The following is a 24687-nucleotide window of genomic DNA, read 5'->3' on the forward strand; positions in this document are numbered from 1 at the left end:
TGCCCATGTGAGATAAATCAAGTTTAAATCTGTCTATTGTGTCCTCAGTAGCTTCTTTTGGCCATAAAACAGTTCGTTCTCCATTAAAAGAAGAGTTACATATTCCAGATTCTTTGTGAAAGAATCAAGTATGTCTCTCTTCGTTCAAGAGTGATTTGTTAGTTGCAAGTATGAAAGGGGAACAGGGAAGTGTGGGGTGGTTTCACCACATATTACAGAAGTCTAGTGTAATGCATTTGGCTGAGCCCTTTCTCATTTAAGGCTTAAACCAATATTTATTTTTGAAAGGAAATTCAACCCATATGTATCTGCCTCAGTGGACTTGTTGGCTCTTATTGCTAGGAATCAGGAAATTACTTTTGCTAACATTACAAAAGGCCTAAAGATCAAGTGAATTTTAATCTTGGCAAACGTAGCTTCCACTCTGAAAGGTGGAACATAGGTTCCAGGCAATAACAAAAGAAAGATAAACATTATTGGTAAGTGTCTTCCAAGATAAGAAGGGCAGAGAACACTGTGCACATTCTAAGAATTACTGATTGTTTCATTTTGTCCCAAAGCCAATGTAATTTGTTCTTTAATGCAGATTCTTACATGTGTAGTTGATAGTACAAATTGTTCAAGCAAGTCCAGCTATACATGCTAAAATCTTCGTGTAAAAAGAAAAATAATAATATAACATCTTTGATTTTCACTATTTGTGCCTTTCAAAGTAAAAATTATGAATGCATGCTGTTTATCTTGAGCAGGCTCACTGTTTTGGTGTATATTTTTTCATACAAAATGGGAAACTTGGTCAGGCGAGGTGGCTCATGCCTGTAATTCCAGCATTTTGGAAGGCCAAGGCAGTCAGATCACTTGACCGGAATTCGAGACCAGCCCAGCCAACATGGTGAAACCCCGTCTCTTCTAAAAATACAAAAAAGATTAGCCAGGTGTGGTGACAGGAACCTGTAATCCAGCTACTTGGGAGGCTGAGGCAGAAGAATTGCTTGAACCTGGGAGACAGAGGTTGCAGTGAGTGGAGATGGCACCACTGTACTCCAGCCTGGGTGACAGAGCAAGACTCTGTCTCCAAAAAAAAAAAAAAAAAAAAAAAAAAAGAAAATTTTGGAGAACAAAAGACTGTATTTTATATCAGCTTGAAAAACAAACAAAAAACCACCTTACACTATCTTCTAAATTGAAGAAACATATGTCTTCACAGAGCATTTGCACTACTTTTTCTAATTTACTATAAATATTTGATGCTTGGAACTCTTCTGATTTTCTGTCTTTAGATAATTCAGCCGAAGATTTATCTGTGGAAACTGCTCTGTTTAGATTGACTGTCCTCGGCCTAAATACAGGTTCCCAGGAGTGGTGGGAATATAGAAAACCAAGCTATTCAGACCCAGAGCTGGGTTGATAACTTGGTGACTTTCTGGAGGTGACTTATGATACTTAGTTAAAGCAGGAGTCCTCGACAAAATGTAGTGACTTTCTGGAGGTGACTTATGATACTTAGTTAAAGCAGGAGTCCTCGACAAGGTGAAGTTAGGATGCAAGTTGCTTAGTATCATGAGAACTTGAGCATAGAGTAAGTAGGTCTTCGTTCTGGTTGGAGCTTAGGCATGGTCCGAAAACCCACTTTCCCTTGTAAGAAGTCTGCAGGATAGTTTCCTCCTTTCAGGTCCTAGAAGCATCCAAGCAAAAGTCACATTGTAATAAGTCTTTCTTTGGCCACAGATACTCCTCTAAGTAGTGGTTCTCAAAGTGTGATTTCCCAGCCAGCACCATCAACCTTACCTAAAGGGTTGCTAAAAATGCACATTTTCATATTTCACCCAAGAAATAATCATAAACTCTGGGAGTGGGGATCAACAATCCATGTTTTAACAAGTCATCCAAGTAATTCCAGTGCATGTTGGAATTTGACAATCATTGGTCTAAAGCAGTTGACATTTTCGGAGCTTTGGTGTAAAACTCTGCAATACTATACTATAGTTCTTGAATTTATGCACATTTCTATGAATTTAGGCACATGTTCTATGTGGGCAATTAGCTATTAGCTGCATGTTTTAAAGGGATAATGGTTTATTTTGTCCGGAGAGATTCAATCTCTAACTCCCTGGTCAGTGTCGTCAGCACAACTTTCAAACAGTGGTTATCATTTGTGATTAGGCTGCTTAGATCTTGCCTAATAACACTCTCCAGAAGAGTCAAACTAGATTCAGGTGGCCCAGTATGGAAAGGGTGCCTGACAATCTCTAGGAAGTTCTGAAGCAATAGGTCATGTATTTGTGCTATTGGTCTAGTGGTACCTTTTTGGACCCCAATGGAAATTCTGATTCTCCTTGGGCCTGATAAGAAAGGACCCAGATTTTTAGAAGCCCAAAGCTCTTTGGATAAAGCTCTGACCCTTCTCCACTACAAGATTATATAGCAATCTTCCTGACATTTTTTAAACTTTAAATTTCCCTTTTAGCAAAATTTCACTGAAATTTTACTTGTTTCTGCTTAATAGAAAGTGGCTTGAAGCCTTCATGTACATGTTCTGTGAATCCATATGGTTATACAAAAACCACTCATCTAAAAAGACACAAAACTATTCTTGCTCCTACTCTGGCATCAGAAAGTGAGTCCTGACTTTGACCCTGATGGACACATATTCTTCAGAGGTCACTCCAGGCAAAGGAATTTTTTATGGCTAATTGGGCCTTAGTTAAAATCTCTATATGGTCATGTGACTGGGGAGCTGAGGCTATGCCACCTGTGAGCCCTAGGGATCCCTTTGTTACTTCTATCTTAGGCTTATCTTCTGTTCTCTGAGCCGAACGTTGGCCTCCATTTCAGCTTGTAAGAGGTGAGGCATCTTTTTTGAAAAATGTAATCTGAGCATCAGTCACCAAGTGATACTGGTATGGAGTAACCATATGATAGAGATAGACTTCCTGCTGGGAAAGAAGCCAAATCCTACCAGTGGCCAGCTTCAGTAGAATCTACTCAGTAAGTATATTTCATTGGAGATGAATATTCTCAGAGAGAGCCAGATCCACAAAGTCATCCAAATACTTTATGAGCCATTTTTTACCATAACATATGCTCAAATAATTTAATGTCAGGCATTTATGCATTACTTGAGTTATTTAATTTAATCCTTGCATCAACCTAACAAGGTAGGGATTCTTATTATCCCTTAGTTTGCAGGATGAGTAAACGAAACTTACAGAGGTTAGGTGACTCACTGTCAAAGAATGAGTGAAATGAGAACTGCATTCTAACCTTGGACCATGTATTAGTCTGTTTTCATAAAGACATACCTGAGACTGGGTAAATTACAGAGAAAAAGAGGTTTAATGAACTCATTGTTCTATGTGGCTGGGGAGGCTTCACAATCATGGTGGAAGGCAAAAGGCACATCTTACATGGTGGCAGGCGGGAGGGAATGAGAGACAAGTGAAAGGGAAAACCCCTTATAAAACCATCAGATCTCATGAGGTTTATTCACTACCACGAGAACAATAGGAAGGAAACTGGCTCCATGATTCAATTATCTCCCACTGGGTTGTTCCCACAACACATGGGAATTATGGGAGCTACAATTCAAGATGAGATTTGGGTGGGGACACAGCCACACCATATCAGACCATTCTTTTAAAAACTCTGTGCTATTAACCACAGTATTAGCAGTTCTCAGTGTATCAGGCCCCATACTCCCAACCGCTTTAAAACAAATATTTAAGACTCTCTTTACTATCTGGAAATAAAATGTATCAAAAATGTCATTTATCTACACACAAAACTTTAAAAGTTATACAATGGAATACTGTTTGGCAATAAAAAGGAGCAAACTACTGACACTCAAAGCAATATGGATACATCCCAAAAACACTGCATTGAGTAAATTCAAATACAAGAGTGCATTCTTTGTGATTCCGTTTGTATGACATTTTTTTAAATTAATTAATTTATTTTTATTTATTTTTTTATTATTATACTTTAAGTTCTAGGGTACATGTGCATAACGTGCAGGTTTGCTACATATGTATACTTGTGCCATGTTGCTGTGCTGCACCCATCAACTTGGGAGTTATACCTGATGTAAATGACGAGTTGATGGGTGTATGATATTTAAGAGCAGGCAAAATCAATCGATGGGATTACAAATCAGAACACTGGTTGCCTTTAAGAGGGGAGAAGGGAGAGGATTGACAATAAAGAGGCATGAGATGAATAGAATTACAGAAATATTCCATATCTTGATGGAGTTTTGAATGTATGATGTACGTATGTGTCAAAGTTCATCAAGATGTACACTCAACATTTGTATTTTACTGTTTGTAATTATAACTCATAAAATAAAAGTCAATATAAAACTAATTGATTTATAGGAGAAATAAAAGGATTTTAACATGGTATATATATTAATGTTTAGGCTGATGTATACTTGAAGACAAAATGAAATAGTCAGATACTTACATTGATTATTAATAAACTTGGATTTTCAATTTGTAATTTAATATTGTCAAAATGTTCTTTTTATATCACATGTTAAAGAAATTATTCACACATGTATACATAGGGACTCATTTAGAATGGGTCAGCCGTAAATGCAGACAGGTACAATGTATCATATTTGGTTCACTAGTATCATGACTACTATTGTTGATGAATTGATGGACTACCTTGGAAAAGTTCACTAAAATTTTTCCCAATTTTTTTTCTCAATTTATACAGTAGTTTTAATTCTGCAAAATTTAGTGAATATGAAAAACATATTTTATATTTATAAATAAAACAGTTGAATTTAAATGTCACATAATTATACATTGAGTTTTTATCTGTAAGAATTTCCAGATATTAAAAAACCATGTGAATTGCAGGACACATCTTCGTTATGGAAGAATCTCCTCTCAGGGCAGTATGCCTTGTATCCCTCGCCCATGTCCATCGAGTGCATGTAACACTCTCCCCAATTATTGTGACAACTCTAAACTGCACACATATCACAGACTCCTCGGGGGAGCTCTACTAGCTGAGTTATACTCCAGATAGTACTAGAAATTTAAAACTCCTTCTCAAGTGCTACCCCTTGTGCTAGGCCTTCTTTAACCTTTTCCGGGCTCATTAACACATCCTTTTCTGTCCTCTTAGAATCCCAGTGGTATTTTTATCTTAGAAATTATCATGTTATGTTTTATTTTTAGGAATTTTTTATTCTACTTGCCTATGTCTCTCCCTAAATTACAAGGTTCTTGAGGCTGGAAATGTTTTTTTCTTTTTTTTTTTTTTTTTTTTTTTTTTTTTTTTGAGATGGAGTCTGGCTCTGTCACCCAGGCTGGAGTGCAGTGGCCGGATCTCAGCTCCCTGCAAGCTCCGCCTCCCGGGTTTACGCCATTCTCCTGCCTCAGCCTCCCGAGTAGCTGGGACTACAGGCGCCCGCCACCTCGTCCGGCTATTTTTTTTGTATTTTTTAGTAGAGACGGGGTTTCACCGTGTTCGCCAGGATGGTCTCGATCTCCTGACCTCGTGATCCACCCATCTCAGCCTCCCAAAGTGCTGGGATTACAGGCTTGAGCCACTGCGCCCGGCCGAAATGTTTTTATCTTTAACACCCAACACAGTTCAGGCATGCATTTGTTGAAAGCAAAATGAATTAATATAACAATCAATGCAAACATCAAATCTAGTGAGTCCACATGATCCACAAAAAGAACTGAATTTATTTTTGTTTTATTTTATTATTTGTTACAAACATACTATTATATAGTATAGTTGGGCTTATTTAGGATTAGAACAAACTGAGATTGAGAAACAAATAATTCTTTTAATAAGAACTCTTTTGAAACATGGTACTGGCATTAAAAAGGAAAATAAGCAGGAATATTTTACATAAAGACCTTCCTCTTCTCATTTCCTTTTACTGAAAATTAGGATGTGATAAGTGCTATATCAAATTTTAACCCCAAGGCATCTCAGTATTATGCAACAAACAAAAAATAGAAATAGGCAAGATTGCATAAGGAGATCTATATTTATTTGAGAAAAGAAAATGTGATTCTTAAGATACTGCTTGGTGTCACCAATGGGAAAGTCTCACACAGGCCATTATGCCCAGAAGGGCAGCTTCATTACCTCTGCACCTAAAACCTTATCTGGGTTCTTACTTCTTGTTATCTATAAACAATCTGAACTTGGTCGGCATTCATAGTTGCTAGGGATATAGATATGTGGCCATCCTAATAATTAAGTGGGCTCTAAAATTGTGATTAGATGAACTTTCCTGATTTCCAATCCGTCTCGCTGTTGAGAAGATTGAATGACTTTTCAGACCTCTCAGCTCTTCGGAAACAAAGAGGTACAGTGTATGTATTCATCAAATCTCAGGCAAGCCACCACGGCTTTGCTCTGCAAATATGAGCATTAGGATCAATGTGTTTATTTTTCCCATAAACCAGTAAGGCCTAATAGAATTAAGATTCCCAGAAAGACCCACACTTTGAGATATGTTTTACTATAAATATAAACAAAAAAACACTAGAGAACTGTCACAGTTCTATGTATATAAAGTCCCTTTTGAAGATTTTTTTCTTTGATATGAAAGCACAGAATTCAGACCTGATTGGGGAAAGCCAAAAGCAAAGGCCAGATCTTTTACAATCTGCTCTGTAACTCTTTGGTGTGGTAGGAAATTATTCCTGAATATCATTTTGCCGAAGTCTTGTCTGGGGGCATTCTGGGGACAAGTTTAGTGGACCCTTTGGGATTACCAGGTACTTGGACTCAAGGCCAGGATATTCTAATTTTGTCATTGTATTTGGGACATTTTACTGACAAAGAATCTTTAGAAGTCTCTTGGGATAGTAGTTTTAGGGCCAGTTGAGAACACTTCAATATGTACTTTAATACATAATGAAAAAGCCTCTTTTTCCAAAATGACTTTGTTCATGTATCTCATTTCTCTGGACATTTTCTCTCCACTTAGAAACCTTTGTAAAGATGCTTAGAAGGTATATTGGATAGAATCTGGAAAGCATATAGATTATTTCAGAAAGAAAATATATAGCAACTGTTAAACAAGGGGAAGCATTCTTATGATATCTTTGTTCCATAAATCATTATTAGTAGTAACATTTTTAGGAGAAATAAAATGAGCCTACAGAATTAGGTAAGTCCAAGGGTTGTACATGTACAATTTCTTGTGCAGTTTCCTCACACACAGGCACCAATCAATACTCTGTTAAATAGCTGAGGGAGACCCTTTGCACATCTCAGGGGTTCTCTCTGTGTTCCTCTTTCTCCTCTCTGGCATTCAGCCCTGAGAACTCTAGTTACGATATTCTTTCCCAATTCTCAGCTTTTTCTCAACTCAAAGGGTCGGCCTGCATTTCCCATTCTTGCTCCAGGGCCTGGAAGCTCCCACAATAGAAAGCTGGGGTAGTCATAGGTCTTCCTTTCCATCTTTCAGTCATCACTGTCTTTCATTACCTACTGTCCAATGTCTGCAAAACTGTCATATACATTTTTAAAAATTAATTAATTAATTAATTTTTTGAGAGGGAGTCTCACTCCATTGCCCAGGCTGGAGTGCAATGAGGCGATCTTGGCTCACTGCAACCTCCACCTCCCGGGTTCAAGTGATTCTCCTGCCTCAGCCTTCCAAGTAGCTGGGATTACAGGTACCTGCCACCATGCCTAGCTAAGTTTTGTATTTTTAATAGAGATAGAGTTTTACCATGTTGAGTAGGGTGGCCTCGAATACCTGACCACAAGTGATCCACCTGCCTCGGCCTCCTAAAGTGTAGGGATTACAGGTGTGAGCCACTGTGCCCAGCCTCATTTTGTTTATTTTTTATTGTTTCAGGTGGCAGTATATCTGGTTTCTGTTACTTCATCTTGGCCTTGGAATGTCCTCCATTTGTGGATTTAAAAATTATAAGGAATACTTAGTGAATTTGTAATGCATATATAGTGTGCTATTACCTGTTGGAGTCTTAATATCTCTATTGAGTGTATTAGTTTTATAGTTCTCCAATAGTAAATTACCACAAATTTAAGCAGCTTAAACAACACAAATTTACTATCTTATAGTATTGTAGGTGAGAAGTCCAGCACAGGTCTCACAGGCCTGAAATCAAGGTCTTGGCAAAGCTGTATTACTTTCTCTAGGTTCTAGAAGAGGACGCCTTGCTTATTTGTGCTGGCAGAATTCAATTCCTTGTACTCGTAGAACTGAGGTCCTTTTTTTTTTTTTTTTTTCTTCTGTCTGTAGACTGAGGGCTTTTCCCAGATTCTTTACCACATTCCTTGTCCAATGTTTTCTTTCCATCTACTTTGAAAGCCAGGAATAGTAGATTGAATTCCTCTCATATTGCAGTACTCAGAAACCACCCCTTTACCTTCTTCCTCTATGTATTTTTAAGGGCTCATGTAATTAGTACAGATAATCTGATGAATTTCCCTATCCCAAGGTCCTTAACCTTAGTCACACCTGCGAAGTCCCTTTTTGCAGCTAAGGTAACATCCATAGATGCTGGGGATTAGAACCTGAACATCTTTGGTTGTGATCTTGGTAGTGCGGGAATTATTCTGTCTACCCTACTGTGCCACTTCAATGGTATCTTAGCTAATGTCCATCCCATTTTACTCTGCCTGAATTACTGTTTTTGTCTATTTGCCTTCAGCCTTTTCTCCTTTTCATACACCTTTCACATTGCTGCCTAAGCTATCTAGCCACAGCTTGCCATGAATCCTATGTTCTCACTCCACTGAACTATCTGCAGTTTTATAATTACACAACACTATTTTATGTTTCAGTTACTTTGCTGTCTTTCTACTCTATATAAACTTTTCCTAAACATTTCTGGTGATAAGAATCACATGTGATGCATACTGAACATAACTGGCCTCTACTAAGAATCAGAGAAGAATCTGAAAAGTTGCATGAACATAAAAATAAATCTAATTATCAGGCAAGTTTTGCAGACACTGAGAAAGCCCCTTCCTCTTCTACTCTTCTTCCTTTCCAGTTGTCAAACTCATCTTCCAGGACTTATTTTAGGTGTCGCCTTTTCAATGAAGTCTTTTTGGATCTCATTTTCCCTGCCAATCAAGGACAATTTCAGTTCTGAATTTTGGGCCTCCACTGTATTGCATAATTTGTTTTTATTGTGGTACTTATCAAATGCAATTGCACCCATTAATTTACAACTATGGATTTGTCTACTTAAGTATAAGTCTGAACTTTTTTTTCTAGAAATGTCTTTCAGGAACTTGCATTAGAATCATCTGGATTCACTAAGGAAAAAAAAAGATCCGAGAACAAATATTTAGCCCCCACTTCACATCTAGCTAATCAGATGTGCTCAGGGATAGAACCTAGAAATTTACAATTCAATGAATTGTATCTAATTTCTCTCCATATCTGTAGCACCTAGATAATATAGAGAAAGAGATTCTCATTGCATGAATCTTCTGTACAATGATGGGAGTGTGCTAACTGACCAAGATTAAAACACCATGAAAATATTACCACAGGAATCTCCCAAAGGTCCCTGGAAAGAAAAAGAATCTCCAATTTGTAAATGTGGAAATTTACTTTCTAGGATAGATTCTAAGGATCTTGCTAGAGAAACATTAACAAACAAGCACATTGAATAACCCACTTGACTCCGTTCTGAGAAAAGAAACTTCATTATTATGTAGGAAGGGAAGCATGACCCTGTGTATCTTCTATGGATCCACAGGAGCTAGATCACAACATGTCTTAGACTACTTTATCTAAATTAAGTTATAGAACATATATGCCACATTTACAATGTCTTGATGGGCTATGGTTTCTCATGGCTACAGACTAGGATGCCTGCAGAGTAATAAACTCACTTAAGATATCAACACCTAACAAGAGTCACAACCAAAAAATGAAGCTGAATATTGATAAAAATAGAGTACCTAAGCCTTAAGGAAAACAATATTTAAAGATGGAACATTTGAAAACTCAATGTGCCACTTAATGATGATGCCAATTAACCAAGTTTCTTAAGAGGATGGATGTTCTTATTTAAAATAACCTACTAAGGTTGTAAATATCATTTGGGGAATAATCACATGGTATTTTAAGAACATAGGCTATCCAAAACAGAATCCTGTTGTTCTTTAGGAAATGTTAACTGTATAATAGGCACTATCTAATAACATTTTCATTGCACTCAGGAAACTCACAGGCCAGTGGAGAAAATAAATTTGTGTAAACCCAGCTAAAATATAAGCCAGATTATAATAATTCCATAAATAGATATGTGGTTAGTATTTGAGGCATACATTTAAAAATGGAATACATCCAATATAGGAAGTTGATAAAACTAGCAAGATAAACAAAGAAAGCAGAAGCCAGGTACAGTAGCTCATGCTTGTAATCCCAGCACTTTGAGAGTCTGAGGCAGGATAATTGCTTAAGGCCAGGAGTTCAAGACCACCTGGGCAACATAACGAGACCCCATCTCTACAAAAAATTTAAAAAATAAAACTAGCTAGGTGTGGTGGCACATACTTGTAGTCCTAGTTAGTTGGGAGACTGAGGTAGGTAGATCTCCCAAGTCCAGGAGTTCCAGGCTGCAGTGGGCCATGATCTTGCCATTGCCCTCCAGTCTGGGCAACAGAGCAAGACTCTGTCAAAAACAAACAAACAAAGAAGAGAGAAATTACCAATACCAGAAATGAAATAGAGGAAATCATCAAAGATCTGTCATATACAAAAAGATGATAAAGGAATATTATAAACAACTTAATGATCATAAATTCACTATGTAGATACAATAGACGAATTCCTTGAATGATACAGACTATAACAGCTCATTCGAGAAGAGACAGATAACCAATTTTATATACGTGAACCTGTCATATATATATATATATGTACAGTCATATATATGAGATTAAATTTCTCTGTGGATTCCCTATTGAATTCCATGACTTAAGGCTATACTAATACCTATTCTTTGTGTACTCTTCCGTAAAATAGAAGAATAGAGAGCTCTTCCCAACTCATAACAAACCAAATGTATTACAAAAAAAATTCCCATTAATATAGTCATGATAATCTTTAACAAAATATTATCAAATTAAATTAATCAATTCATGAATAATAAGTTACAGCCAAATGGGGGTTGCCATAGGAATAAAAGGTTGGTTCAACATTTTAAAATCAATTAATAATTCATCGTATCAACTGACTAGAGAACAAGAACCATATAGTCATCTTCCCATATTAAAGGAAAAGCATTTGACAAAAATCAAGTTATATCTTTTTTTTAAAAAAAACAACTTCAGCAATTGGACCCTCCTGAACTCAATGAAGTGTGCCTCCAACAAACCTGTAAGTAACATTATACTTGACAATGACTGAGAATTTTTCCCCCTGAGAAGAAGGCAAAGATGTCTGTTATCATCACTTACTTTCAACATTGGAGAGCAAGGTAAAGTCATAAGGCCTAAATAAATAAATTAAAGACACAAACATTTTAAAAGTAAGAAATAAAATTATCACTATTGAAGATGATATAATTTCCTACATAGAAAGTCTCAAAGTATTTACAAATACATTACTACAACTGAGTAAAATTAGCAAGGTAGAATGCCACAAATTCAATGTAAAAATCAATTTTAATTCATATAATGAAAAGAAAACATACAAATAAAAATTTTAAAATATTATTTTAAAAAGTTTTAGAAAGCTTCGACTATTTAGGGATAAATATAAGTATATGCAAAATGTGTATACTGGAAACTATAAAATTAAGATATATGTTAGATAATTTAGACTGACTTACAAATTCTAAAAGTCAATATTTTGAAGATAGATGTTCATTCTTCCTGAATTGATACTTGAATTCAATAAAAAATGCAATCAAATTCCAGCAGGTTTTTACGCATATACATAAAAATCAACAAGCATATTCCAAAATGTATAAGAAAAACAATCCAAATGGCAAAATAATTTTGCAAAAGAAGACGGAATTAGGAAAAGTCTCACAACTTGACTTTGAGATCTACTATAAAGCTATGCTAATCAATAAAGGATGGTATGGTGTACAGATATACATATAAATCAATGGAATAGATAATTCATGAATAGATCATACACAAGCATCAATTGACTTTCAGTAAGAAGCAAAGGTAACTCAAGGGGAAAGGATTATATTTTCCAAAAAAGTAGTGTGGGAACAATCAGGCATCCACATGAGAAATAATGACTTTTACCTTGCACCATACAGAAAAATAACTTGATATGGGTCATAGATCTAAATGTACAAGCTAACATTCTGAACATTTTGAAGAAAACAAAAATCTTTGTGAGCCTGAATTAGGCAAATATTTCATACATGGGTCATAAAAAGCTAAAGTCATAGAAAATTGATATATTAAATGTCATTAAAATTAAAATCCTCTGTTCTCCAAAGAAACTATTAAGAAAATTTAAAGGCAAGTCAGGAAATGGTAGGAAAGCTTGAAAAAATTTTATTTGATAAGGATTTGTGTCTAGAACAAAGGACTCTTTCAAGTCAATAGAATGATCTGTTTAAGAATAGGCAAAAATTTTAATGATAATTCATCAAAGATATATAAATGACAAGCACATGAAAAGATGCTCAACATTATAAATTAGAGAAATGTAGATTAATCTCATATGAGGTATCACCAAACACCTGTTAGGATAGCTAAAATTTAAGACTGATAATACCAATTGCTGGTGAAGACGTGAAGCAAATGCAACTCTCATATATTGCTAGCAGAAATGTAGAATGGCTCTGACCTTTTATTAAAGAGTTCAAAAATTTCTTTTAAATATATTTTAAATGTATTTTCCAAATTGCTTATTCTCTCTTTCTTTCTCAAGAATGCCAAAGAATTGAAGATTTGGTCTCTTTACATAATCTCATATTTCCTGAGTTTTTATTCATTTTTTAAAAATTCTTTTTTCTTCATATTTTATCCAAGTTGATTCAAAGGACGGGTAAACATTTGCTTACCACAGCAAGGCAAAAATCCACTCCTAAGTTGTTACCCTAGAGAAATAAAAACAGATGTCTGCACAAAGATCTGTATGGTGTATTTATAGAAGCTTTATTCTTTATAGCCCTAAATTAGAAATAACCTAAATATCCATTATCTGATGAGCAAAAAGACAAATCAAAAATATCAATGTAATAGAATATTCCTCAGCTTTAAAAAGGAATGAACCACTCTTATAAGCAGTAATGTGAGAGAAGTGTAAAAGAACTGTGTTAGGTATAGAAACCAAACAGGACCCTGGGGGCAAGATGGCTGACTAGACACAACCAGAAAGCACTGCCCCTATCAAAAGAAACCAACGTTTTAAGTAAACCAATGTATTGGACTGATCTTCAAAGAGAAAATGCCAAGAATGGATAAAGATGAGATGCAGACATTGAGGCTGAAGAGGGAAGAGGACCCTTTGTTGGGTACCCAAATGCTGAAGCTGCTTCCTTGCCCTAAATGGCTCCTTGGGAATGGGTGAGTTAAGGAACTGTGGGACTCCCCACCTTTGCCATGGACCTCTGGGATCCTGGCTACAGCAAGTCCCATGTCCCCCATGGACATTTAAGTTGTCAGGAGGTTCTTCCTAGAGAGTAGACAGAGAGGAGCTTTAGCAGTTGAGGAACTCATGGGTCTTTGTACACAGTGCATCTTTGGCTGATCATGGCCACAGGCGCCTATCCCTCAGAGCTCCCCGTCTCCCTACCAGAAGCTCTAGCCCCTGCTGACCGACAGCGATGGAGAAAGTGGGGCATTTCCCTGTGGGACTGAGGCACATCTGTTCAGCAGGCATTCCTGCCTGCCAGCTCCTCCCAGAGCCCCTGTTTGGCTGCCCTGGAGGAGCATGTGCACAGCACAGCCTCTGCTATCCAGTTTGGCTGCCTTGCTCCACCCGTTCACTTTTCCAGCAAGCTGAGAACACTTTGGATTCCCTAGGGCACACAGAACTCGACTCCAAGGGTCCAGAGGTCAAAGTCACAAGCTGATCCTGGCACTTCATGGTTGCTGTGCACAGCTTGGGAGTGCCAAGCTGAGATTTGTGGCCAGCACTCAATTGAGAAGGTGGAGATGCATAAGTTCATGGGCTAGAGCAAGAGTAGGTTGTGCCTCCCTCTGCAGGATTGACATGGAAACGGTGCAGCCTATCTCCCTACCACCCTCTCTGCCCAGGGAGGCCTATGGCCTGGAACACCTAACAGAAGAAATGCAGGTGCAGTGCCAGTGATCAGAGAGGGCTTCCATGAGGCCCAGGAATGGACCTGGTGAAGGAGTCACCTCTTTCCCTCTAGCAATAACACAGCATGGCTGCAAATGCAAGGAAATATAGAAGAACCCTGTGGCGAGGAGACCTGTGTCTAACAGCCTATCTACTGCCCGTTACTCTTAAGCACCATCTACTAGATCACAGCCCAAACTATAATACAACACCAAAAATATTTTGATAACATATTCCTTTTTGAAACCAAGGACAATAATCCAGATGCGAAAGAATCAGCAAGAACTCTGGCAATTTCATGTCTATGGCTGTATCACCTGAAATGTGCCTGATCTCATCTGATTGAGTTTTAAAGTTTTAAAATTTATATGAAATCAAACAAGAGGTGGAATAGCCAAAGCAATTTTTTTTTTTGAAGGATTATTCCTCTGTCGCCCAGGCTGGAGTGCAGTGCCGCGATTTCGGCTCACTGGAAGCTCCGCCTCCCGGGTTCACGCCATTCTCCTGCCTCAGCCTACCGAGTTGATGGGACTATAGGCGCCCGCCACCGCTCCCGGCTAATTTTTTGTATTTTTAGTAGAGACGGGGTTTCACCGTGTTAGCCAGGATGGTCTCGATCTCCTGACCTCGTGATCGGCCCGTCTCGGCCTCCCAAAGTGCTGGGATTACAGGCGTGAGCCACCGCGTCTGGCCGGAATAGCCAAAGCAATTCTAAGCAAAAAGAAAAAAGCCAGAGTTGTCAAACTATCCAGTTTCAGATAATACCATAAGGCTACAGAACCAAAACATCATGGTTCTTGTACAAAAACAGACACATAGACCAATGGAACATAATAAAAAACTCAGAAATAAAGCCACACACCTATAATAATCTGATCTTTGACAAAGATGACAAAAACAAGCAATGGGGAAAGCACTCCCTAGTCAGTAAATGGTACAGGGATAATTGGCTAACCATATGCTGGAAAATGAAACTACCCTTACCTTTCACCATATCCAAAAATTAATTCAAGATGAATTTAATATTTAAATGTGTCTAGTCATGGTGGCTCATGCCTGTACTCCCCGCACCCAAGTTTACGAGTTTGATACCAGCCTGAGCAATATAGGGAGACCTCATCTCTCTCTGTAAAAAAAGTTAGCTGGGCATGGTGCAATGTACCTGTTGTCCCAGCTACTCAGGAGGCTGTTGGAGGAAGATCACTTGAGCCCAGGAGTTCAAGGCTGCTGTGAGCTGATTGTACCACCTCACTTTCAGCCTGGGCAACAGAGTGAGTCTCTCTCTTTCTCTCTGTTTCTGTCTCGATATATATATATATATGATTTAAATGTAAGACTTCGGATTATTAAAATCCTAGGAGAAAACCTAGGAAATACCCTTCTTGACATAACTTTGGCAAATAAGTTTTGACTAAGTTTCCAAAACCAATTGCAACAAAAACAAGAATTGACAAGTGGACCTAATAAAACTAAAGAGGTTCTGCACAGCAAAAGAAACTATCAACAGAGTAAATAGATAACCCAAAGAATGGGAGAAAATATTTGTAAATGATGTATCTAACAAAAGTCTAATATCCAGCATCTATAACTTAAACAAATCCACAGAAAAAAAAATCCCGTTAAAAATGGGCAAAGGACATGAATGGACACTTCCTCAAAGAAATCATACAAGTGGCTAACAAACAAATGAAAGAATACTAATTATCACTTATCATCACAGAAGTGCAAACTAAAACCACGATGAAAAACCATCGCACACCAGTCAGAGTGGCTACTACTAAAACATCAAAAACAATAGATACTGGTGAGGCTGTAGAGAAGAGGGAATACTTACACACCATTGGCGGGAAAATAAATAGTTCAGCCACTGTGGAAAACAATTTGAACATTTCTCAAAGAACTTGCAACAGAGCTACCATTTGACCTGGGAATCCTATTACTTGGTATGTACCCAAGGGAAAATACATCATTCCATGAAAAAGACTTATACATTCACTTATACACCCACGTATACATTCATCACTGTGTAGCAAAGACATGGAATCAACCTAGGCGCCCATCCATAGTGGACTGGATAAAGAGAATATGGTACATACACACCATGGAATACTATGCAGCCATTAAAAAGAGCTAAATCATGTCCTTTGCAGTAACATGGATGCAGCTGGAGGCCATAGTCCTAAGCAAATTTATGCAGGAATAAAACATCAAATGTTCTCATTTGCAAGTAGGAGCTAAAAATTCAATACATATGGATATAAAGATGGGAACAATAGACACTGCCGATTAGATGGGAGAGGGAAGGAGAGGAGCATATGTAGAAAAACTACCTAGGTACTATGATTACTACCTAGGTGACAGGATCTGTGCCCCAAACTTTAGCATCATGCAATATACTCAAGTAACAAACCTGCACATGCTGCCCCTCAATCTAAAATAAAAGTTGAAATTAAAAAAAAAAAAACATAAAACAGACACCAGATACAAAGGCTACATACTCTGTCCATTTAGAAGACGTTCTAAAAAAGGTCCCTAACCCATAGGGACCTTAACGAGATAATTTATTGGCAGAAGTTAGGGATGGGAGTAGGGGGTTGACTGGAAAGAGCCATAACGGAATTTTTTAGGTGACCAAAATGTTCTATATTTGGATTTTGGTAGTGATTCCAGGACTATATACATTAGTCAAAACGTATTGAATTGTACTCTAATTAAGGGTGCATTTTACGTTATCTTTATTTGTGAGAAGTTAACAGCTCACTTAAATGCAGAGAAGAAAATGATCAGATATTTTGATGTATTTTTTATACCTTAGTAATTTGACAAACAAAGTAAATATACCTTAATAAGTTTGACAAACAAAGTAAATATCAAGAAGGTGCTGGCCAGGTATGGAGACTCATGCCTATAATCCCAGCACTTCAGGAGGCCAAGGCAGGCAGATCACCTGAGGTCAAGAGTTTGAGACCAGGCTGACCAAAATGGAGAAACCCTGTCTCTACTAAAACTACAAAATTAGCCAGGCATGATGGTGCATGCCTGTAATCCCAGCTACTTGGAAGACTGAGGCAAGAGAATTGTCTGAACCCAAGAGGCGGAGGTTGCAATGCGACAAGATTGTGCCATTGCACTCCAGCCTGGGCAATAAGTGTGAAACTCCGTCTCAAAAAAAAAAAAAAAAAAAAAAAAAAAAAAAAAAAAGAAAAAAGAAGGGGAAGGAAAAGGAGAAAAGAAGAAGAAACCACTTTTTCTTCTCACTTGTTGTAATATAATCATATTCACTTCAATGACCCAAGTAATTTTCTGATGCATAGTCAGGGGACTGCATGACTCATATAGTGTTGTACTCTCATATAATCATTTACCAGGTTTATATGATTTGGGAGAGAGGTTGCCAACATAAGACCAACAACTGAAGGAGGTGCCAAACTGTGAGAAGCACAAAAAATGCCACACCTTGTATATTTCATGTCCAAAAGCCCCGTTCAGGGGGATGGTACCACAAAGGTAAGCACAGGAGACAGTCTCCAGTCCAATTGGAAGAAGTACTGAATGTCAAGCAGTGTCTTGGTTCTTTCTCCAACAGCCTGATATCCTGGAGGAAGAGAGATGCCATATCTGAGGGTTTTTACTTCCTGGGCTGCAGAGAGAAATGTATTATAATTTTTTTTCCAAGGCACCTAGAGTTAGGAGAGCTAGCTCTGCCCCAGTGCAGACAGATGCAATTCCAGTCATATTGCCTAGTCCACACATCTGTAGAATGCAATAAATAAGTAACCAATTGTGTCATGATTAGCCTGAATTTGTTAAGAGAATGTTTCTATATACTCTTTAAAATTTTCCACTTTGCAAACGTCCCCCAAAGTGGCACAGAATACACCTGATATATTTTCTGGCTCTCTGAAGAAACTAGTAAGTCTCAAGCAAGTCTTCATCATCTGTCTCTCAAGTATAATAATTTCAATTCAACGATTACTTATTGAGCCCTTATAATGTTCCAGACTATAGCAAGTAAAGGGCTAGGGTTCAAAAAATAAAAGACTTGGGTCTATATCTTCAAGAAGCTCACAGTTATTAATATTTCTTAAAGGAAATAATCAGATAATTTGATGTTTTCTATGTTTATGATCATATATGGGACAAAATTTTGTTTTGCCTCTATTCCTTTGTTTTCTGTTGTACTTACGGATAAGAGAACAGAGACCACAAACATTTTTCCCATCCCATCTTTGATCTCCTTCCTTAACTTTCCTAGATTTTGTTTCTATTTTTCAACAAAATATTAACAACTTACAGACTATATTCCATGTGTCAGTATTCCATCGAATATAACCTTATTCCATGCCTTCACATTTCCACTGAGGAAAGGTAATTTATATCTAATTCCCATAGGTGGAAGTACTAGAATGAAATCTTTCGAAGTATCTATTCACTCATTAGAAACATGAGTAACTGTTCTTGTTAAATTGGTGAGACTTTGACATCTTTTGGGCAATGCATTTTAGGGGGCAGAGTTAGTTCATTGAAAGACAATATAGATTAGAGGCTCTATTTCTTATCTCTGACTTTATTAGCTCTATTTGCACTGATGAGGTAGGCACTTCTACTTCAACCAATTACATGCTAAGTCCTCTAGATCTGGGCCCTCTGTTTTGGAAAAGCACTATTCTCCATAATCTCTTCCAGAATCTGGAAAAGCATGTTAGCTCATACTTGCCCTACAGCCTAATTCTCTTCAATTCAAGAAGTGATGATGCATTCACTAAACTTAGCTCTTTCGGAGGGGCTTGTGTTTTGAGGATAATTGTCCCAAAATTATTAAAATAAACACTTTTCCTTTATTTGATTCCTTGTTACTTTTGTTTTTACTTGATTCATTCAGCAAACATTTATTGAACATCTATTATGTGATAAGTGCTGAAAATATAATGGTGAATGAGAAAGCTTTTATGAAACATTAAAAAATTTAAAACCCCAAGAATATAAAAATATAATAGGGTCATGTGATAGAGATTGGCTGTAGAGCTCTTTAAATTGCATACATAGGGAAGCCCTTTCTAAGAGGTGATGTTTAAGCTGCATCTTAAATTATGCGGTTTAATGTGAGGGAGCAACTAAATATGAAGGAAACATAAGGGAAGATCTGGAGAGTGACACTAGTGGAGAAAACAGCCTCTATAGAAGCCCAGGAGCTTAATATAGCAGAAGGGAGACAAGTTTGGGTGGGTAGCTGAGGGAAGAGGTAAGAGATAAAGGGCATCCTCTAAAGTAATTTGTAGTAGCAGTGCTGACTCCCCTTTTTGTTTCCCTCCTGTACTTATTTTCTATTAATGCCCTCCACAACTGATTTCTTTCTCCTGAGCCTCAATTTTTTCACATTGTATTATAGAACTCCCTGATGTAACTAATTTTTATAGAATGTAACCTTTGCACGTAAAGTCAGAATGAGTCATATTTTTCTTCCCTGAAAGGTTTTTAACTAGAGTGTAATAATTTGTATTTTTTGAATTCTGTATTTATTTTCATTTGTATCACTGAATCAAAAATTATTATTCCAGATATTTGAACCCAAAATATTCTTTATTTTCACAAAGGAGCTTTAAAACAGTCACACATCTTAAAAGATGGATGGGCTATTTTATGAAACTCATGCTCTTTCTTCTACTTCCTATTAAACAAAATATTATGAGCTTTCTTTCTTACTTTTTGTCTGTCTTTAGGTTTCTCTGGGTTTTATTTTTATTCTTTCAATAGCCATTCTTCTCGGCAATCACTCCATTATACAATTGCAGCAAGTGACCCTTAGCACACTTACAGCATTTACAGAATAAATGGTTCTTTATGCAATTCTTTCCCGAGAGAAAACTAATCCTTGTGTATGGAAGTGGGATTCCTCAGTTAAATATATGTTTGACATTGCCAGGTACCTAAACAGACAGTTGTTTCACCACTGAAAATGGTCTGAGTGAAATGCCTAAGCATTCACAGTAGTCTGAAGAGAAAGTAAGAGGCATCTGTCAGGATCCTCCAAACAGTTCAACTTCCTAATCAGACCATCTGAATTCCTGAGTGAAAGATAAGAAAAAATCCTTGCCTACCCATAAGCCAGTCACTCATCAGTAGTAAAGCAGATGTTTAAACAAGATACACTTAGCCATGTCTGTCAGTCTGTCATTTAGTGAAGGGGTGGAGGTGCAGTGGGAAGGAAGAACAGATGAGGGAGAGGAAGTAAAGAGTCCTGTTAGACACGAGTGCATGAGCAATTGATGTGTAGAAATAGAGGCTGAGACTTAACAATGTGGCAGCCTGAGACATTGTTGCAGTCTGAGACAGTAGCTGTTAACTTATTGATTTTGAAAGATGTCTAGAGAAAAAGACTAGGTCAGTGCTAGTTAAGCAGACAGAGAGAACACATTTTATACTATCTTTTATATTCATTACTTTGGTGGGCACTAAGCACATTTGGTCTGGTAATATAAGTTTTTGTGGGTCATATCCAGAGAAGAATTTTTATAAGAAGCTATTGTTTGTTTGTTTGTTGTTTTGTAGTGGAAATTGTGTGTTTGGTGTTTGGTACTGGGCAAACAACTCAGTATTTCTGAAGTCTCATTTCCACATCTATAAAACAGTGACAATAATACATACCTTGTTGTAAGAACTAGAAATGACATGTGTAAAATGCATAAGAAATATAGCATTCATTAGTGTTGCTGGTGCATCTTCTTGGTAGTTGGGATTGTTACTAATAACATATTTTGGGGTTAGTGTAGGAGCACGAGACTCCAAGGAGAATGCTTCATGGAAATATAATAGGAATATCTGGGATCCTGGGAATTGTACTAAACCTTATGTCTTTGGGATAAGAGACTGTTATAAAACATCACTGACCACTGAACTGTCTACTAATGTTACATTTGCATATGGTAATGTCTAAGCAATGTGGTAGGCTGCCTTTCAGTCCATTTTACCAGGGGGATGCTCAGGGAGGAGAGTTAATGTGCAGACTCCTGTTTCTGCACACATGAATGTTTTATAAATTGATGAACGTGCATGGAGAGGGGGCTACATCTGCCCATATGCAGGCATCTGTTCTGTGCAAATCACTTACTTTCCCATGAGGAATTTCAAATAAAAACCAAAGTAATAGAACAATTTTCAGGTATATTATCATATTTAAAATCAAGCTTTTAAAATCTGCAGTCAGTGTAGCCATAGAGGATCCACAGGAGGGCTTCAGAGGGTCCTTGAAACTCACTGAAACGATATGCAAAATTTTATATGCATATTTTGGTGCCTAATTTTTATAATTTCTATTTTCAAAAATGTTTCTGATTATAAAAAGTTAAAATTCCCCATTTTATGTTATAGAATTCAGTAAGATAAAAACTGACTGACCTCAATAAGGTTTGGATGTCTGATGTTTAGTAGACAGGTGCTCTCCTCCAATTAGATCTATTTTTATTCTTTGAATCACCGTAACCAGCAAATCAGTATCAGTAAACTAGTTGTAAAATATCAAGTTGGAATATTCCCTATAGTTTCCATCTAGTACTTTTTTTTTTTTTTCCAGAATCCCTTACTGTTTGGCTCCTCTCTGATTACAAAAATTTTAACATTGAATTATCATCAGTTTTCAGATACTGGAAGAAACTGATTGGAGCTGAGTCATATAAGAACAAATGGAATAAAAAGCTAGCCAGTTGAAAAGGCCCCTGGAGAGTTTTGTGGGAATTTATGAAAAAAATCTGTTGCATTAGGCATAAAAATAGTTTGAGGGCTGATGAAATAAAGGCGGACTCACAAAAGTTCCTGCAAGGCAAATTGTATGTCAGTTTATTACTCTTGAACAAGCAAAAAAAGTTAATTCTTACATTGTGATTTTGGCAAAGAATATCTTTTTAAGAATTTAGTCACTAAATGTAGAAATTTGCATTTTTTAGCCTTAAGAGAAAGTAATAGAAAGTAATAGAAGATACATACTAAATTATCTTGTTTAATCTTCACAAATATATACTGAAGAAAATACCATTTTTCCCTATTTTAAAGTTGATAACTGAATAGATTAGGCAACTTGACAGAAGTTCCATCATAAATAATGAAGCCAGGAATGAAACTCAGTTGTCACATTGTAATATTGAAAAGGAAGGGAGTGTAAAACCTCAAACCATATCAGTAGCTAAGGGACATGGTGTAATTACATTGATGATTAATATCAATAATGCCATTACTAAGTATTACACTAGTCAATGGATAAAGTATTACTGCTGCATGATAGCGGCAAAAGTAATAAAACTGTCAAGAGATAAGATATTCAAAGCAAAAAGTCATTCACGACTCTGTACCTATGTTTAGAGCCTTTCTCACCTCTCACAGTGGATACTATATTATTTTTATTTTCTTTCCTAAATTTCAGCATGGTATTATTTAATTTTAAGCTGAACTAACATTGTTTTTATAAAGTACATTTTAACAATTGTACTGGTAGCTGCAATAAAATTGTCACATCATTCTAATTGTTCATTTTGCCTGGGAGATGTACTCTGAAGTATGTGGAAACAACTGGTATCACAAAATAAGAGTCACGTACATCATGAAATACAAAGATAATGAAATATATTGTTCCACTACAGAAAAAAGGAGAAACTTTTATCTTTTGTGACTGGTATAAGGAAAATGGACATTTTTCATAAACAAAACCTAGTGATTTTTGTTTCTTTTGTTTTTTGTTTTTTTCCTAAAAAAAGCCCAGGCTGGAATGCAGTAGTGTGATCTTGGCTCACTGCAGTCTCATTACCTGGGACTCAAGTAATCCTCCTCCCTCAGCCTCCCAAGCAGCTTGGGGCTAAAGGTACACGCCACCACACCAGGCTAATTTTTGTATTTTTATAGAGACAAGGTTTTGCTGTATTGACCAGGCTGGACTCACACTCCTAGCCTCAGGTGATCCATGTGCCTCAGCCTCCCAAAGTGCTGGGATTACAGGCATGGGCCATGATGCCTAGCCCCTAGTGAAGTTTTAATGAATACTAGTGTATTTTTTATGGAACCAAACTGTTGATTCAGAAGAATGTCTTAAAGCATTATTAAATATGAAGAAAATAATATATATGTAGACTATAATCAATAAAGCATAATTGAACATGTTAATAAATATTTTAATATCAATATCTGCTTAATTTATTCTTTAATATATTCATTCATTACTCAACACACATTTAATGAGCACATACTTATATCAGAACCTGTGTTCAATGTCATAAATAATTGAAGAATGAAATAGAGGAGATCCTTGAAAGGGCTTATAGTTTCTCCCAGTCACAGGAATATAGTCCATAAATGAGAAATTTTTTTACATGATAGTATGAAATGATGTGACCACAGAATCAGAGTTGTATAGGTCCTGGGCTTTTGATGGAAACTGGGTATGTTGAAAATTATGTGATGTTACCATATTGTTGACGACCTAATCTATCCATATCTCATGTGATGCTTTCACATTGTCCCAACAAATGATTACAGCACTTCTTTCTTCCTTTTTCTTCGATCTAATGATATGGTAGCATTTATGGTCAGGACTAAAACTATGAACAAAAAGTATTTTGTGATGTTTTGCCTAAACCATTCCTGATTTTTCAAGAATGCCCCAAACTTTTTAAAGAAATAAAACCAGTGAACACATTTTTTAAAAATTTACTTGATTTCTTTGAATGTTGTCATTGTTAACTATGTTCTTTTTTCAAACAATGTTTTCCTTAGCTTTTATGAACCTTCAATTTCTTCATTTTTTAAAAAAATTGCCTTCTGTCTACTATTCTTAATGTCTGCCATTTAAAAACTATTGTTGAGTATATTTTTGTCTGCTTTTAAAATTGTGTCAGGAGGGAGTGTAAATCTAGTTTCTGTCACTTCATGAAGGTGGGAAGTAGATGTTTGAGTGTTCTTTTAAAGTATTGAAAACAATTTTCTTGGTATTGGAGGAACATTCAGCATGAACATTGTTATTATTGTACTTCTACTTTTTTTTAAATTAGTGTTACAATGGTAGATCTTTTTCTATCCTTTTACTTTTAATCAACATGTGTCTTTATATTTAAAGTGGGTTTTTTTTGGTAGACAACTTATAGTTGTTTTCTGATCCACTCTGACCATCTCTGTTTTAATTGTGTATTTAGATCATTTACATTTTTGGTAATTGTTGATCTCATTAGATTAATATCTATGATATGTACTACTGTTTTCTATTCATTACCTTGGTTCATGGATCCTATTTTAGTCTTTCAATCTTTTTCTGCCTTTTGTGGTTTATTTGAACATTTTACATAATTCCATTTTCTTTTCTTTCTTAGTACCTTAATGCTACATTTTTCCTATTTACTTTACTGATCTTCTTCGAGTTTGCATATACAATTACAACTAATTGAAGTCCATTTTCA

The sequence above is a fragment of the Macaca nemestrina genome, chromosome 14 (genome assembly GCF_043159975.1).
Source record: "Macaca nemestrina isolate mMacNem1 chromosome 14, mMacNem.hap1, whole genome shotgun sequence".
Taxonomy (NCBI): domain Eukaryota; kingdom Metazoa; phylum Chordata; class Mammalia; order Primates; family Cercopithecidae; genus Macaca; species Macaca nemestrina.